The sequence below is a fragment of the Cupressus sempervirens genome, chromosome 9 (genome assembly GCF_028749045.1).
Source record: "Cupressus sempervirens isolate cs-2001-9-10 chromosome 9, ASM2874904v1, whole genome shotgun sequence".
Lineage (NCBI taxonomy): Eukaryota > Viridiplantae > Streptophyta > Pinopsida > Cupressales > Cupressaceae > Cupressus > Cupressus sempervirens.
This window is the reverse complement of record NC_143126.1, coordinates 801,154,467-801,174,513: the sequence shown is the minus strand read 5'-3', so window position 1 is coordinate 801,174,513 and position 20,047 is coordinate 801,154,467.

Here is a 20,047-nt window from a genome sequence, read left to right as displayed (position 1 = left end):
AAAAAGGCCAAATTGGCATGTGGGTCGAATTTCATGTGGGATAACAGAACCGCAAACGGCTTATAGAGGGACACACATATTGCATGTTGCCCAGTTAATGATATTTTCGTGCCTATAGTCGAATGCCGCTACCATGTTAAGAAAAACTTTAGCTCAGAGCATAAGCAATTTTTTTGTTGTTGTGCTTTATTTTCCGCTCTAGCATTTGCTTGACAATGAATTATTTCAATCCTAAAGAGCGCCATTTTCTTCTTCCACGTATGCTTCTCTTCTTTGTGCCCTAAATTTGGGCAGTCAATCTAAGCCGCCGATCACATGAACTTGCAATAGAGGTAAAAACATACTGTCCCTTTTTAACTTTTGTTAGGAACAAAAATACAAAGTCTTAAATGAGTATAAATGAATTAATGAAGGAATTTTGATAGCCTCTATAAACTAGTGGTTTAATGGGCTATGGAATACCAAATTAATTTGAATTTTCTCTATGTTGGTTATGTTGGAATAATTAATCAGTGTGTTAATCTTTTCATGCATACAGTAAAGTAGATGAATGAATGGTGAATTTGTTATTATGCTGAATTGGTTTAAATTTTAAAGCTTACTGATTCACCCCTCCCCTCTTAGTAACCTTGTTAGTCCTGAATATTTCCAACAGGTTATGTTGGTTCTTTTGCTGTGAATTTGAAGTAAGAAACTTGTTGTTTGTGTAATCTTACCTCTTTGAAAAGTTCATTCAGATTGTTCACATTTAAGTTGTTTGTGTATTGACATAGATTTATTTGTATGTTGCACATTCTTTGATAAAATGTCATTAAGTTTCTACCACCCTTTTGTTGCCAAAATTGACACTTCTTTGGGCACCATCCATCTATCACTTTTGTATCTCAAATTATGTGAGCTAGTCTTTAATTGTGTAATTAGAATTACGGCCTTTCTCTTGATTGTGGATCTTGAATAGTTGTTATCCTCATGTTCCCACACAGGATTAAATTCTTTACATAATATGTTTCTTCCACCTAATTGTTTTGTCCACGTTGTTGGTATGTTTGTCGTTGCACCAAAAGCTCGAGCTATCAACAAATGTCACAAACACCAGACTTACCCAGATCTGCAAGAGGCAATTAAGCCATGTTGTAAATCCTGAAGAAGGTGTTGACCACCAAGTCAACAATCTCCCCCTCAGTACCAATTAAGGGTTCCACATCGACGGAATGAAGGGGACCTCCCGAGATTCGAACCCATGACCTAAGACTCTGATACCAATTGTTGGAATGCAAACACCAATGAGATGGGGGGGGTGAATCGGTGGTTTAAAATACTTTTCAAAACTTGAAACAATCACAAGTTATAAAATTTAACGCATGAGAAAGATAGGTTATGCAAAACAAAGTGACACACTATTTTAACATGGAAAACCACTTAGGGTAAAAAACCACTTCAAATTTGAAACTTTATTGGCCTCTTGGGCAAATCTTTTAGAGCTACAACTCTAGGAAGCACCAACACCTTGTTTTAGAAACACCAATTTCAAGGAACGTCAATCTCTTACACCTGAAGCACCAACTTCATGAATACAAGAAGCACCAACTCCAAAATGAATAAATGAGATATAAAATTAGAGGATCATCTCTATTACAACAAAAATCATGAATCACTAGTTTCAACTTCTTGTTGAAAACATAATGCATGATATATTTCTATTCTCCTCAAAACATCTAGAATTCATCTCTATTACAACACAAATCATGAATCACTAGTTTCAACTTCTTGTTGAAAACATAATGCATGATATACTTCTATTCTCCTCAAAACATCCAGAATCCAAATATATTTTCTTTTTCCATTAAAAGATTTGATCAAATACTGATAAGAATGAATGAAGAAGCAATATATAACCCTTCTTCTACCTATGATAAACTTCTGCAATGGAAATCAAATCACAAATAGGAAAATAGAAACATAAAGCATTACCCTCTTCTTTGTTGTTAAAAATTTGCCTACAAATTGTTAGGTCTACAAGGAATTCCACACAAATCCTACAACTTCTATCAAAACCACTTATTGGATGTTTAGAGGAATGTATCATTTACTTACAAACCAAGAAAGTCAAAATTTTGGAGGCAAGTACATACCCTAAACTTCAGTTAGACCAAAACCGCTCACAACTACTAAAATTGTCATAACAATTTGGTAACTACTTATGATAAATAGAGTTTTCCTCTTCCCATACATGTGTTATGCATAAAATAACAAAGACCCATTTTACCTAACTCAAAGAAATTTCCAAAAAGGTATTATAGTTAGGGTCTAACTAATAAAAAGGCTTGTCAACTTTCTAATAGACCAAGACTATTTTTTTATAACTATTTTTTTAATCAATGTGAACATTAAGTGTTAATTGTATAACACTTAAGTGTTTGTCTTGAAGATATTTTGAACAATATTGACGGACATCAAATAAGATAATTACACGATGTTAACCATACCAAATGCTCATTATAATTTCATTATTGACATCAATGACAACAATCAAAGACCAAATACTAAGGGTTCAACATACTCCCCTTTGACATTGATGTCAATACCAACTTCCACATGTATATCCATGTGCACCTATATATTTTGTATTTGTACCTGTATATCCATGTGTACATGTATCTGTATATCCATCATGTAGACATCTTCATCTTCATTTTTCTCCCCCGTTGACATCAATGACAAAGGAGATATACCAAGGTTTTAGTGTAACAAAAAGATAAGCAAAATATGCTCCCCTTGAAACCTATCACTCATTTATGAACTTATGCAAGACAAAAGAAGGATAAAAACCCCATCTTGTTCTTAACCCTTCAAATATGGCCCTTGAGAGAGATTTTGTAAATATGTTAGTCAGTTGATCTGAAGAAGGAGCAAATTCTAATTCAACATTATCATTCAAGACATGTTCCCTTATGAAATGATATCGAACATCAATGCGCTTGGTGCATGAATGCATAATTAGATCCTTGAAACTACTAGCAGTGCTCAATTAGAGTGTAACATTTGTGTAACATCAATGACAATATACAATTGAATAATTATTTTCAACAATTTCCCTCTTTGAAATTGATGTCAACATAACATGTCATAAGAAAATGAAACGTAGAGTATTCAAAATGATTTGTAAGATTTTATAATATCCTTAGTTTCATTGTGATTCTTCATTCATGAGAGCTCCCTCTGAGATTCTCCTCTGACATCTTAACTTCAAACTCCATCTGATTAAGTTCTCCCTCTTTTCTTTTGATATGAACATGACATATTCAATCTCTCCCTCTTTGACATCATATGCCAAAGACTTGATATAATGAGTTTATAATGTACCTTATGTATTGATTCATATGCAATGAGTTTTGACTTATTTGCATTAACTTGATAGATCTTCAATGTAGTTTCGTTGATGCATCACTAATTTGTACTCTAGTGAGCATCAGATAGGGAAATAACCCCTAGCTTTCCTCTGAGATTGATGTAACACCCCAACCTTGCTTCCAAACCCCAAGCTCTCTCAAGGCTACCTTAGGTCATTCACTAGACCCACTAGGGCTTCTTCACACCCTATGCTTACTAGGACCTTGCTCAAGAGATCCTAATCCTTCAGTTGGGGCACACCAACAAAGTAACATCAAATTTCTTACTGGCTGGCTCCATTCTGCTTCTAACCCTCAAGTCCATCTATAGCTCCAAGGGTACTAGTTCTTCATCCAGGGTTTGTTTAGATTCCTTCTAACATCCATGACCCTAAAAAATGCTGATTTCATAGGTGCATTCAATTTGCTAGGGAAAATACACCAAATTGCTCCAAAAAGACTACTAGGAATTAGCCCTCCTAAATAGTTGGAAACAAGATTTCTTGAAAAAATTCTTAACAACCCTGCAAAAAAAATTACATTTATGGATACCCTTTTTCGAGTACTTCAAGATTCTATGATTTTGCAACTCCCAAACTATCCGTACAACCAAAGTACATTTTTAGGCCAAAAATGAGGATTTCAAGTGCTTTATCGCTATTGGGATGGAAAACCACCTTGGAAAATGTTCCAAGACCTCTCCCTTAGACTAAAGAAAGGTTAGACCTTCTCCTTACTCGTTGTGTGTCCGGATTGAGGTGTTTGCATGCTCAATCCCCTCCATAGCTCATTTTTCCAACTATGATTCCTAGCCAAGTTGCATTTGGCTTGCCTAGGGCATCACTTTAAAAATGCTTGCTGATGCTTCCAAGGGCCCTCCTTCCTGGTAAATAATGTACATGGACCTTAGTTCCAATTCCCAAAATACCAGAGGTTTCCAATGGTGGGAAGAGGCCCTAAGATCCCATTTTCTAAGTGCAACCTTATTCAGATCAATAACTTGGCAAGAACAAAAAGATTTTCTAAACTAATACAAACAAATTGAAATGATCAAACCAACACTACAAAAAGATGAAAAACAATATTTCAGAACTTTTCCAACACAAAAATCAGGCCATTCAATCCTCCTCTATTAAAAATGCCTTCAAATGCATAAAACCGACAACAAAATACTTGCACAATTTGTATAAATGCAAAACCAACTTGTCCAACCCATGAAAATGGTTGTCCTCACCTTTTTAAAGGATCCTCCATCAGTTCCATAACTGTTCTAAATAGTTAGGATGTTGCAAACTCAAAAAATGCAACAAGTTTCTTTTTGCAAGAAAATGTTGTCATGACAACATGACAATATTTTAGCAACTTTTGTTCTACATGGAGTTAGACCTCCAAATTTGGAATAAAGACCAAGTAGACATATAATATGAATAAAATGACTTCAAATAAACTATTCAAAGCCATTGGAACCTTTCTAGACCATTTTAGCCTTTACCGGACCTAAGTCACCTAGTTGACAATAGTCGACAACTTCTAGCAACTTGGTCATTTTGGGTCTTGCCAAGTCTCCTAAACACACCTAAGGACCACATAGGACCTATTATTAGACTAGTGATGTGGCTAGCATCAATACAAGCCAAAATAAGGAAATACCTAGGTTTCACACTTAGCTTGCCTAGGTGCTCCTGCACCAGAGATACAAAAATGCATCGTTAGGCAATGGTTTGGTAAATATGACAACAACTTGCTCCTTTGTGCTCACATATTCCAATATAACCTCTTTATCTTGAATTAATTCTCTTAGAAAATGATACTTGATTGCAATGTGTTTGTTGTAGAGTGCATCACTAGATTTTTGGATATGTTGATTGCACTTGTGTTATCATAATAGATAACCACTAGGTCCTTGATTTCTTCCTTTATTCCTAACAACAGTTGCTTGATCCAGATTGTGTTGGAACAATTAACTGCTACAACAACATATTTTATCTCTATTGTAGACTAAGAGATGTAATTCTACTTTTTACTGGTCCATGACACTAGCCTTTTTCCAAGAAAGAATGCTCCTCCATTGGTGTTTTTTCTATCATCAAAGCTTCCAGCCCAATTTGCATCAGTAAAGACTTTCAACTCAAGGTTTCCTCCTTTCTTGTACCATAGACCATAGTCTTAAGTACCTTTTAGATATCTCATAATTCTTTTGACTACCATCATATGATTTTCTCTAGGATTTGCACAGAACCTTACAACTATACCAACTGCTAATGCAATATCAGGTCTTGTGTGAACAACATATTGAAGTTTCCTAATCATAGATCTATAAGGAGTCTAATTTTCCTCTTTTGAATCATCATTCTTGGATAGTTTATGTCTAATGTCTATTAGACATAAGTGTTCCACCTAGTTTCGAATCTTCCATTCTGAAGATCTTCAATATCTCCTTGATATATTTTGACTAAGTAAGGTAAATTCCATTCTTCATTTGATGAAATTTTAAACCAACAAAGAATTTTATCTCTCCAAACATTGATATTTCAAAAAATTTCCTCATTTTTTTAACATAAGTCATCATGACCTGTGAATAATATATCATCCACAAATAATTATGCTAACAATATCTTATTTTATGGTCCTTCTTTTAAATAAAGACTACTATTATCATTGATTCTTTGAAAACCAATCTTTACTAGATATCCATGTAGCCTCGCATACCATGCTTTAGGGGCTTGTTTTTTACCATACAAAGCTTTGTGTAACTTATAGACCATGTCTTTTTTACTTGGATCAATGAAACCTTTATGCTAATCAATGTAAACTTCTTCCTCTAGAATTCCATTCAAGAAAGTTGATTTTACATCCATTTAATATACTTTGAATCCTTTGAATGCAGCATATGCAAGCAATGTTCTGATCCCTTCAAGTCTAGCAATAGGAGCAAATGTTTCTCCATAGTCTATACCTTCTTCTTGAGCATATCCTTTGCACGCTAGCCTTTCCTTATTCCTTGATACTTCACCATTTTCATTCAATTTGTTTCTAAATACCCACTTTGTTCCAATTACATTTTTGTCCTTGGGTCTAGGAACAAGAGTCCAAGTATTATTTTTTTCAATTTTCTCAATCTCTTCAATTATTGCCTCTATCCAACTTTCATTATTTAATGCATCTTTAATAGTTTTAGGTTCAAATTCAATAAGCAAACATGTACCTTTTAATTTGTTCCTTGTCATTGTGCCTTCTGTCTAATCTCCAATTATTTGTTCAAGTGCATGATGTCTTCTAACATATCTAGCAAGTACAAGTTCCTTTCTTCTAGACTTTAGACTTGTTTCACTTGGTTCATCATGCTTAAAGGTTTTGTGAAACTCTAAACTATGCTTTGTTTCCCCTATCTGAACCTTGGTTCCCATAGTCTGTGACTTGGGTTCCTCTTTCTGGGACTTAGTTTGAACTATCTCCAACTCGGGTTGCTCTGGCTGCAACTCAGGCGACACTGGCCACAATTTGGGTTGAACTACAGACTTAGGTGACTTGGGTGGTGTTCACTATTGGAGGGATGCTATCTGATGTTGCCAAATCACATTTGCTTATACCTTTGGTAAAGTATCAGGCTCAAAGTAAACAAAATTTATGTAGTCTTTAGGTTCCTTGTTGCTTTGTTCTTTACTCTTTTTTGCAAACTCATCAATTTTTACATGTACACTTTCTACAACTTTGTGAGTAGCAAGATTCAAACATTTATATGCTTTGCTCTTGTTGGAATACCCTAGGAATATGCCTTCATCACATTTTGCATCAAATTTTCCTTTTCTTGTCTATTTCAAGATATAACACTTTCTTCCAAATACTTTGAAATAACAAACATTAGGTTTGTAGCCATATCATAATTCATAAGGTGTATGATATGTACCTTTCTTTAGTTGAACTTGGTTCAAGGTATGAACTATTGTACTGATTGCTTCTTTCCAGTATTTGGATGCAACATTTTTTTCTATCATCAGGCACAATCCATGATGGATATATTCCTTCTTTTTGTTAGACCATTATGTTGAGGTGTACCAGGTGTAGGTACATGTCTTTTGATTCTTCTTTCATTGCATAGTTCATTGAATCTATGAGAGATGAATTCTCCTCCTCAATCTGACTCTAGACATTTTAAATTCTTCCATGTTTCTTTTTCAACTCTATCCAAATAACACTTGAACTTTCAAAAATCTTTAGATTTATCCTTCAAGTACACTACTGTTATCATCCTAGAATAATCATCAACAAACAAAATGAAATATTTATCTCCACTACAACTTGCTATGCCTATTGGTCCACAAAGATTTGTATGAACTAGTTCCAAGACTTCTTTAGTATTGTAATTCTAACTTTTGAAGCTAGTTTTACCCATCTTTCCTATCTAACATTGTTTTCATATGGTCATTTTAGGTTTCTTCATATTTGGAATACCTCTTACTCTTTTGTTCTTACTCATAGCAACCAGATTGTCAAAGTTTACATGACACATTCTTTTATGCCATAGCCAACTTTCCTCTATTTGTGCCAAAAAGCATGAACTTTCAGTGAGATCTAGATAGAATAGGTTACCTTTTGTTTGACTGCCAGTTCCAACTAGGTTTCATTTACCATCCAGAAACCTGACCTTCCCATTCATGAATTCTACCTTGTATCCAATGTTTTTCAGTTGTGCTACACTTAGAAGATTGTGCCTTAGTCCTTCAACTCAGTAAGCATTATAATATTTGAGTTCACCAGTCAATGGAATACATCATTTTCCCTTTACATAACATGGTTCATTATTTAATGGTTCATTGTTTTTTGCACAAGAGGTTGCATAGGTTATGCAGGAGCTGGAAAGAAAGATCGAGGAGTAGTTCTTATTTTTTTCCTTTTTGGCTAGCTTTTTGTTCTAGTTTTTGACTATTTCGTTTCGTCTTTTTGGTTTGGCCTTTTCTTTTGCCTTTGTTTATTTGGCTAGGCCTTGTGCTCTTTCAGCCTTTAGACTTGTTTCCTTTGTGGTTGGGCTTCTAACGCTTATTTTCAGCTTGATTTATATTAACTCTCGAGTTTCAGGATCCTTGTAAAACTTGTTTATCTAATCAAAAACATGGTTCATTGTTTCCAAATTTAACACTTCCACTATCATAGTGCTCCAAGTGTTCAAACTTAGTTTTATCACTAGTCATGTGATGAGAATAATCATTATCTATTATTCATGTGTCATTCTTTCTAACATAAGAAATAAGTGCCATCTTTTCATTATCCTCATCATCTGATTCATCTTTAATAGCAATATATATCATTTCTTCTTCTTCATCACTGTTAGAATCTTTAGCAATATAACAAGATTTCTTACCTTTATCTTTGTAGTCTTTGTAGCTTTTGAAATATTTCTTTCCTTTGAACTTTTTGAATTTCGTATCATCTTTTCTTTCATTTGGACACCTTGCAACAATGTGACCAATTTCTTCACAAGAGAAACAAATCAGTTGAATCTTGCCTTTATATTTACCTTTTCCTTTTGGTAACCTTCATGCAAGAATGGTTGCAATAGCTTCGAGGTCATCATCTGATTCTTCTTCTTCTTTACTATTAGACTATTTCCCTTATGAGTTTCCTCCCTTTCTACCAAGAGTTAGTTTGTTTTTGAATGTTGATTCCATGTTTCAAGATCCAGGAGGATAGTTATCAAAGTTATCTAACTTAAAAGTAGTTAACCTTCCCACTAGTGCATCCAAAGTTATATCATTTTTGGATAACTGAAACTCTAATTGCATAATTGAAACTCTAATTGAATAAGCTTAGGCCTATATCTCTTGAATAACTAAAAATCTAATTTCATAAATAGGAAGAAGAGTTCTTAATACCTTGCTGATTACAATCACATCATCAATTTTTCCTCTTGTAGCTTAGATTGCACTCACACTTGCTCTGATTCTTTCACTATATTTGGCAATGTTTTCATCTTCTCTCATTCTCATCTAATCAAATTGGCCTCTTAGACTTTCTTCTTTGTCTCTCCTCACATTGTCATCTCCTCCATAGATCTTTTGTAGCTTGTTCCACATTTCATGAGCAATAGGATAATCTTTGACTTCATCAAACTCAGAATAATTGAGAGAAGAAGCAACGTTAATCATCATTGTGCTATGATTCTTTTTATTTACCATTTGATCCACAATCAAAGGATTAGGAGGTGACACATACTGGTTCTCCAAGAAGCTTACGCCTATATCTCTAATGGTTCCCAAATACAACTTCATGAGTTCCTTCCATGCTTTGAAGTTATCTTTGTTCAACTTAGGAATCTCTCTTTTGCAAGACATCTTGATCTTTAGCTTAGGTCCTTAAAACCTTTTCTGCAAGCACCAACTCTGATTCCAATTATTGTAAACATAAGAGGAGTAACTAAGAGGGGAGGGGTGAATCAATTACCACTAAAATAATTTCAAATCCCTTAGATGTCAATACAAGCTTCTTATTAACTCAAATCCTTGCCCAGCTCAATTAGAACTAGATATTCATTGTAACTTGGGTAATAAAGAAATATTGAGATATTAATGTGTATTAACCTTTAGTAACTTAATTGCAGAAAGATAAAGCAGTAAGAAAATAACACAAACACATGAGATACTAAGATTTAATGTGGAAACCCAATTTGGGAAAATCGACAATGCAACTAGTTACAACTTTTCACTCTTTTGAAGTGAACCCTATTAGGAGCGAACCCTATCAAAGGTTACAAAATATGTTGTTAGGTGTAATACTGTTAAAGGATTTGAATCACCTTGTTAGGAGTGACATTGTTAGAGGTCTTAAGGCACTTCAATCTAGAAATGCCACCTTGTGAGAGGATTTACAAAATGACTATTAAGTCAACTCTATTAAGATATTTCTTCACTACTACAATTGTTACAGAGTAACAATGATTGACCTGATTAATGAAGCAACTGATTTGCAGATTAAGATCACTCTTCTAGCTTATGCTTTGGATCCTCCTTGATTAGAATAATCTTTGCAACTCTTTGGATGTTCTTCTCTTAATCAGATATCCTTCTTTATTTGTATCTTATGTTCTTCTACAACTTCCATATTTTGATCCACAACTTGACCTTTCATATATATGAAATCCAATGTCAAGCTAGCTTGAATACCTTTAAATAAACAATTAACATCCACTAAGTTAGCTTACATAAAAAAAAGAAAAAAAAAAACTATTCTGTTGTAAGTCGGTTGATACTGAAACTGGGTCACTCGATTACCATTGAGTTCCTTGGTAATTGACTTGACTTTTCTTACAATGAACCCCTTTGGTAACTGACCTGACTTGGTGAACACTTAAATCCTTCAATTAACAACCTAGTTTAGTTTACACTTGATCACTGAACTTAGCTTCTTTTGAACTTTTTCTCGACTGATATTGGAGTCTTCTGAGCTCGATTACTACTAGTAGTACTCAGTTAGAGTGTAACATCTGTGTAAGTCAATGACAATATACAATTGAATAATTGTTTTCAACAATTTAAGGGTAGCCCAACATGCAACTGTATTCTCCTTGTATGCTCCATTATTGTCATGTTCATGCGTGCAATCACTCCATTTTCCCGTGGAATCCTTGGAGCAGTTTTTGCCTAAAAATACCATTAATAGAGAAATAAACTTCAAATTCATAACTGCAATACTCACCACTATTATTAGATCTAAGACATTTTAATCTTTTACCAATTCCATTTTCAACCAAGCATTTTCATTTCTTAAAAGTTTGAAATACATTACATTTATGTCTAAGAAAATAAACTCGTACTTTTCTAGTTGCATCATCAATGAATGTAACATAGTAATGAGAGCCACTAAGGGAAGATACTTGAGTTGGTCCCCATACATATGTATGCACAAGTTCTAATTTCTCATTTTCCTTTTCCTTTCCACTCTTCACAAAACTCACTCACTTTTGTTTTCCATACACAAAACTTTCACATAAATCACATCAATAAATTTCAAACCTAGTAAAACTTTCTTTGAATGAAATAACTTCATACCTTTATCACTCATGTGTCCAAGTCTACTATGTCATAGCATTGTATCAAAATCTACAACAACTATTTGTTCTCCCCACTCAACTACAACAATTGTTCTTGAACATTCATTTTTCTCTAAAACAATTAAAGTAGAAGGAACAATATGACTTGTACAAAGATATAAGATGCCTACTTTCACACCTTTTGCTACTAAAAGGACCTTTTGAAACCTTCTAATCTTTTTCATTAAAAGTAACTGTGCAACCTTCATCACCTAGTTTCCCTACTGAAATTAAATTTCTTCCCAGTCTTGAAACTTGTCTTACCTCTCGTAGAAGCCAATAATTCCCATTTTGCAACTTAATCTTATTTTTTTCCCTTTTTAACAATCTCATAGGGTTCATTATCCCCCAAATATACTATAGCCCAAAATCCCCTTGGACATAATCAAGACAATAACCTTTATGGGGAATAGCATGAAAGGAAGCTTCTAAATCTAGAACCCATGAATCATCAACACTTTCTAAATACAGAAGCAAATCATCCTCTTCCAATTTCTTACTTACAACATTTGCCTCATTATTTTTGTCTTATTTTTATCCTTTGTTATTCTTTCATGTCCAACAATCTTTCTTCTTATGCCCTGGTTTTCCATTACCCCAGCAATCTCTTGGTCCTCTAGATTGAGACCTCTTTCCCTTTGATTTTCCTATTGATTTCCCACGATTTCTAAAATTGTTTCCCCTATAATGCCCCGCTCGGAGATCCTTGGAAACAAGGATTCAAATCAAGCCAAGATATATATATATATATATTACAAGTATGAATGCACATGACAACATCATACAGTGATCACAAAGATCACAATGGAAGACTTCACCACAATCCCAGCAACCAATAAATCTTCGAACGCCACTACCAAATTGACACACGCAAACAAAAGCCAAAAACCACCACAAACAAGATGAGGGCTCAAGAAACGACCACTCATCAACAAAACACCAAGCTGGGGTAAAATGTAGAATCCTGAAATCTGGCTAAGCCTGAAATCCTGAAGCCCTGAAAATTGGCTAAGTCTGGATTTTTGAAGCCCTGAAATTTCCTAGAATCTTTAACTTGTCTCCAAGAGGTTTGAAACCTATCTCAAAAGATTCATCGCATATATTAAAATATATCTTAAGTATAAGTCAACTTATAATTAAATGATATATTTTAAACCCCAAGAGACTGAATACAGAAACACACACCATGGAAATAAAAAAGAAACACCAAGGGATTGAAGAACACCTAAGAGGGTACCCCGAACCATCCTTAAAAAGTTCAAATTGGACCAAAAAGTGCCCGCGCAGGTTTCATAAAAATCATGCGACACTTTATCAGCACTGTGCGATACTCTACCAGTGTCGTACAACATTTCTCCAGAAGGAGGTTGACACAATCAGGGTTTGGGCAATACTTCTCCAAAGGGCGTGTGATATTGAAAGTGTATTGTATGATGTTTCTTCAAAGGGAGTGCAATACTGTGAAGTATCACATGACAAAACTCCAAGAGGTGTGTGACACAAACAGGGTGTGCATGACAGACTTCAAATGGGCGTGCGACAGTTTATTGTATTGCACCATGTTGACACATGGTCGCCTAGGAAAAGACAAGAAGACTTCAAAGGAAGAATGTTAAGCCAAACAGAGTTGGAACCTCCACACTAGGGAGTACTGAAACCACAATTTGAGGAGCAAACACTCGAGTGCATAAACAACAACATGTCAAGAAGGAGATACATCTATCCATCTAAAATTACAACAGAAAAGAATGGAAGGAACCTCACAATGAACATAAACAACATCGCAATGAATTGAACAAACAAACTACGTACATGGTTCCTCCCAATTGTCAATAGCATCATAAGACCATCATGGATCCTAGCCATCCCCTGTGCATAACATCTCAAGTCACCAATCAGATCATCAGTACTGTCGTAATAGGGACATCACTACTAAACATGCAAAAAACCAAAAGCATAAGAAAATCTAACATGCTAGTAGAAAAGAATAAGATAATCCTACAGTAGATAACATCACCTATCACATGCTAAACATCAATAAGCAATATATATGCTACTACAACAATTCACATCATCTAATCATATGCTAAACATCATAATATGGAAATGCGTCAAATAAACTAACATCATCTAAATATGATATCCAAGCATTCCAATGAAAGCATAAATCACAAGAAAGCATACTTCGGAACTCGAAGTACCAAGTGAAAATATCTACAAACGATCGCACTAGGACAAAAGACTATCTTTGTACATTGTTCCTTGGCAGTGGTGAAGGTAGCTACGCCTCCCAACCACGTGGAACCTGTAGGTCCACACCCACCGTGCTGATGGAGATAAAGATCCAACCACAAATTCACAAAAAGAACAACATCCAAGGCTAACACTCATGCTAGACAGTATGATGGCTGTAACCAAGAACCTAAGATAATGCAAGGAGTACAGGTCTTGGTTAGACACTCAATAGGCTACTAAGTAGGGGCTGACATCATGGAGAGTTGCTTGGCATCGACAAGCCCAAGCTCAGATCATGTGTGGAAACTCTCGCAAGGTACTTCCCTCTCGAGGTACTCCCTTGGAACCATCACATGAAGTTTTATTATCTTAAGTTTTATTATCATTCACTCATTTTCTTTAGTTATCACTTAATCAAGCTCCTCTCAGCCATACCCATGGCGTAATGATCGCCGGGCTGTGAGATAGAAGCCCCCTCCATATGCTACTCTACCCTACCCATGCTCATCCTACGACAAGTGCCTGTGGGCATGCATACTCCCATCCCAACCCCAATGATCATAACTTTCGAAAAATCCATGGAAGATTGAGCCTCACAAGTCACCCAACAAATGTACACGTACGTACTCGTGTGTGGCGCACCACCATCACGAAGATCATAAGACATGGACAGGAATGAGAACACAATGCAAAACAAAACACCCAACCAAAAGTAACTCAAGAGGATGGATTCTACACGAATCCCAAAGCCAATAAAACCATACATCATAAAATCACTCAACTAGCCTCAATCCGAGAGTATGGATTCTACACGAATCCTAATGATGTAACAAGACCAAAAATCATGAACTTACTCAACCGATCTCAATCCGAGAGTATGGATTCTACACGAATCCTAGCATCCATGAAACAAAGCAAAGGTCTAAAAGAAATAATAACAACAGGTATAAAATCACTCAACCGAACATAACGTCGGGAGTACAGATGCAACACGTATCCCAATGCAACATAAAAGTAAAGAAGTGGTCTGACTGATATCCAAACAGATCATCCAAGTCCACAACCCACATTGTGCCAAGAAAACTTGAGAAAACAGGGTGGCACGCAAAATGAGGTAAAAAATCCAAATTTTAGAAAAATTCCAAAATTAAAACCCATTTGGCCTTTGGGTTCGAAAACCCCAAAAATCCAAAAATAGAAGGAATCGAACACCGTATGCAAAAATGGCCAGCATAACGGCCCAAAAACACAAACCCTCATCCCAAAAAATAGGGAAATGTTCATACCTGCCCAATCGGGTAGAACTAGCATACAAAAATAGAGGGGAACACTAGTTCTCAACCTCCAAACAAACGGCTACCAAAAAAAAAAGCAGAAACGAAGCTGAAACAATAAAATGGGAAAGCCCTACCTCACAGCCAAAAGGACAAAATGGGAATCTAAACCATAAAATAAATATCTCGCAGAAGTAGCTAAAAATTGCGACAATCCAAGGTTTCCCCAAGCTGGATCCAATGAGCCCAACCTCGTGACGATCCCATGCCCGTAGCTCCCACAACGAACAAAACAATAAATTCTCATGAAGAGGATTTTTGGTTTTACTCTCCAACTTTCTAATTCAAAAGTGAGAAGTGAGGAATTAAATTCCTTTTTGGATACTTATTCACTTTTTGAGTGAATAATCGATTAGGGCAAATAACCAACCAACCTAGTTAAACCCTGAATCGACCCAAATGAAAACAGGCTATTCCTATAAATAGGAATTCATCTATGGCAAAGCTGCCAGAAATTAAAATAAATCAATTAAAAAGCTCGAAAACCCAAAAACACATAAATCTCCTTAATGACTTTTGCGACAATGCGAACCTCTAAATGCATAGACATGCTTACTAGTCTAATCACATAATGCAAATGAGTTTGGATTTCATAATCACCGAAAGGTTTAATTTAAACATTTAATAAAGGATACATTGACCATATAAGGACGACATTGGTAAAATATGAATGGTTGAATCACTAACTCCATGTGCTACTGCTGAGGATATAAATCTTGCACACTACACAACACGATCAAGTGCAATTGCATATAATGACATAGCCGAAGCAATAAATGCATTAAATCACCTAATTTAACCATTTATTTAATTATATTAAAATAATCTATTTACATCACTCACGTTCGCATAAAGCATAACAATGCAGTAATGAAGCAAATAACCATAGCATTAAATCCATCACATAAAATAATTAGAGGTATAATTAGATATCATCATAAAACACATTGTCATCTCAAAATGGCATCGTCATGCAATATGATCAACTAAACAACATAGTAGTCCAAAATCTATGATACTAGAATCAAGGTGTAACATCTGACCCTCAGGTCCTCTCAAATATAAAGCATCACATAAGAACATATATCTCTCAGATCAAAATATAACAAGGTAAATGTTTGCAACACACAACCAAATAATCCAACATGAAAAATCCATTCTAATTACTTAAGCATTTAATAATGATTGATTACTCTACATTAAAAAGACATTTAAAACACATAAACAACCATAGTCATAAACATGACTAACCACTACTACAGGAACCTAGTCCAGTGTAGCATGGCAATAGTACATAGTGCAATCTCTGCACACATCTCAAGGTAATCACAGAACAACCTCATGATACCACATCGATCTTGGTAACCACTGGCACAAACCTCAGTGAACCATAAATCACATCATAATCTCATAGATCAGTCAAAAGCATAATCAAAGCAACTAATACAAAAACATAAATCCAAACACCTCGACGGTGTAGACCACGTAGGGTCACAATCATGATCCCATCTCAACAAAAAGATCAGCAAGGTTGCATCCATCAGGATGACTTATAAAATTCAAATGGGAGAGGAACTACATCTCCTCTTAGTCATTTTGCCTCTTCTTTGTGCATTCAAAAAACTTCCCAATGTAGATCCACCCGAGCTTTTCCTATGAGTTTTCTCACTCAAAATAACACTAATTACATCATCAAATTTTAAGATATTAGACCTAGAAAAAAAATTACTCATAGCCATGACCAAGCCATTCTACCTTTTCAACAAAGAACATAAAATTAAGAGAGCCCTAATTTCTTCATCAAAATTAATATTCATAGAAGATAAATGACTAGTAACTATATTAAACTCATTTAAATGATTTGAAACAGATCCACCTTCTATCATCTTCATATTAAATAAATGCTTTATGAGAAATACCTTGTTCAAAGTGGAGGGCTTTTCATACAACCTTGCTAGGGTTTCCATTAACTCTTTCATCATCTTTTCTTTTGTAATATTAAATGTCATCGATTACGCCAGGCTTAAACGAATACTTCCAAGTGCCTTTTGATAAAAAATCTCGCAGTCATCTCATTGTTGTCTCTTTCCTTGTAATAGCTACCATAAGTCCTTTTGATAAAGATAGTCCATTTGCATATTCTATAACTAAAAGTTCCGCCCATTAATCTTCTCAACCTTTAGCTTACCTTCGTTTGCCATCGCTCCCACTCAATTGTGAGACTCCCACTCAACCATGAGACCTGCCTACAAAGGATAGCTAAAAAAATGATGACACCTCATCTTAATACCATGATTAATCACAAATATAAATACTAGTTACTTACAAATATAACCAATATAAGAAAATAATAAATTGCATAGAAGAGAACACAAGACACCAAGATTTAATGTGGTTCACCTAATCTGTGAGCTATGTCCACCAACAACATGTCCACTATTATTATTATCTAGTGCTTACAATCCACAATCCCTTATAGCTCAATACCACTGCAAGAAGATACAATATCATCATACATTATAAAATCCCTAACCCTAAATCATTTTATACAATCTTTTGTCACTTACAAAATTAAGGCTAGAATAAATCGTCTAATAGAAAAATTGTTAGCATGAATGCTGATGATATTGTTTTGGGGGAGTATCCTAAGCATTGGAGAGCATGTGACAATATTGACATGTTGCATTCATGACTATGTTTGTTATTGATGTCAACATAGCAATAATTTTATGAAGATTGGCAGAGTAGTAGATATAGATTGTGACCGTACATACATTGTATTGATGATCAAGTGACATGAAGTAAAGGGCATGTTTGATATTATGTCATGATGATGATGTTAACTGTGCATAACCTAAGTCAAAGAGATAAAAATGTTTTATGTGATTTATAGAGAGTAGTGTAGAAATAGAATACACGTATAGCAATTTCTGATGATTATGATTTATCTCTTTATAGAGATATAATTAGAATACACAAAGTTATATAGTGACAAAGGATAGCCTGTTAATGACATCTATAAGTGCACAAGTTCTAAAGTCACATGTGTGAAGAGTTGTATAGACTGTGAGTCAAAAATGCTATCATGATTACAAAATAATTAATTATCTTATTACAATCCTATTATAATTAATTGGGAAAGCCTCAAGTCTGACTCAAGGAATTATTTTGAGGACTCGGTATAAAGGAAAGTGTTTTCCTTGTTTGAGAAGTGTGTGTGAGATGCAAAGTGTTTAAGTAATAACAAGACAATAGTATTTGGTAAATGTGAATAAGCAATCCAAGGGATTATTATATGCGAAGATTGTGATTTGGTATTAAGATCAGAAGGAATAAAAGTTTGGTTGGAAAGATAGAGAAAGAGGAAGGATTAGTAAAATTCATTTCTATTATTCTTTAAGAAATAATACAAAGATCATTTGGATAGTGGGTTCATTGGTCTTTCCCCTAAAGCTATTTGGATAGCGGGTCCATCTGCCTTTTATAGCTCTTTATAGGGTTAGCACAACTCCTAATAGGGTTGGAATCTCCAAACAAGGATTTAAAGTCTCCTAACAGGGATTGATGTGTACTAAATGTTTTTATAGAATCCTAAAAGGGTCCATCCTCTAACAAGGAATATTTATATTAGTACATCATCTTGTGGGTACCATCCCCACCAAAGTTTTTCCTATGATCAAGGGTTTCCCTAGTTAACATATCTGGTGTTATTATGCATTGATGAGAGCTATTTAAGCCCTAAATGACACCATTATTTTAACCTTCATATAAACTTTCATAATAACTTCCCTATTCAATTTTTATTCTGTTATATCCCATTTTTCCATTTTAAGTTGCATATTTTACAATATGTATAAGTAATATTCATTTTAGTTTCTAGATAAAATATATGAATGATTAATATTTGATTGTATTTTACTGACATATTATTCTATGGAGTTTAATATTTCACATGGAGAAAAACACACAATCAATGAAGTCATTGATAACTACATAGATCTATAATTTATTTTTAATGTGTTTCTAAAAATTAAAGGCAGTTTGATTATTGTAAAATGGCAGAGTGTGGTTAAAACACGTAAACTTCTCCATACTATTTAGTAACCTTACCTATTATTATGCAATTGTAGGTCGTAGTAACAAACTTGTCACCTTCATAAACATGTCGTCCATTATGAAAAAGTGATGTGACAGTCACACATTTGCAAAGGGCCGATAGTTTGAAATGTCCACCTCACATTTCTCATATGCTTCAACAAAGTTATATTGTTCATGGTTTTTGGGAATAGTAATAAAAAAATGATACTAATACATATGCATTTTCGATAATAGAGATAATGATTTCTCTTATATATTGTACAAAGCACTGCTGAGGAGGGACAATGATTATTATAAGCATATATATTCATTTCTAAGATTGCTATACTCAAGTCTAAACTGTATCACTTTGTAATAAATAAAAGAATCATTCTTGCATAGCCGTAGTAGTGTAGAAATCATCTTGTTCTACTCATTGTGCAAGCTGAGGAGTTAGGGCCCACTCTTTGGTAAAGCATGATGGTATTTCTACTAGTGTTAATGTATTATCTACGAGTCTAATTTCATGTTTAGTTTATTTGATAAATTAGATGTACACATTTTTATCTATTTAGTGATTTTTAGCTAAGTTTATTCAGAGTTGAATTTAATATTTGTATAAATATTTATGTTATTGTTATTTATTTCATAATTTTTTTTATAGATTAATGTTTATTTCTGTTTTTAATGTTCTTGTCACCAGGAAGTGACAATTCTTGTCATTGAGATTTATTTGGCTTTTCATAGATTTTCTTTTGTGAGTTGTAGCTGCATTCGTAATCCCTCATCTCACAACTATCACCCCTTGATGACATATTGCTCAGACACCTTTCACAAGCTTATCCTCTTAGATTGACACATTTAGACCAAGCTGAACTTTATCATAACTTGTTAATTCTCTCTTATTTATTTTCCCCAGTATTGGCCTA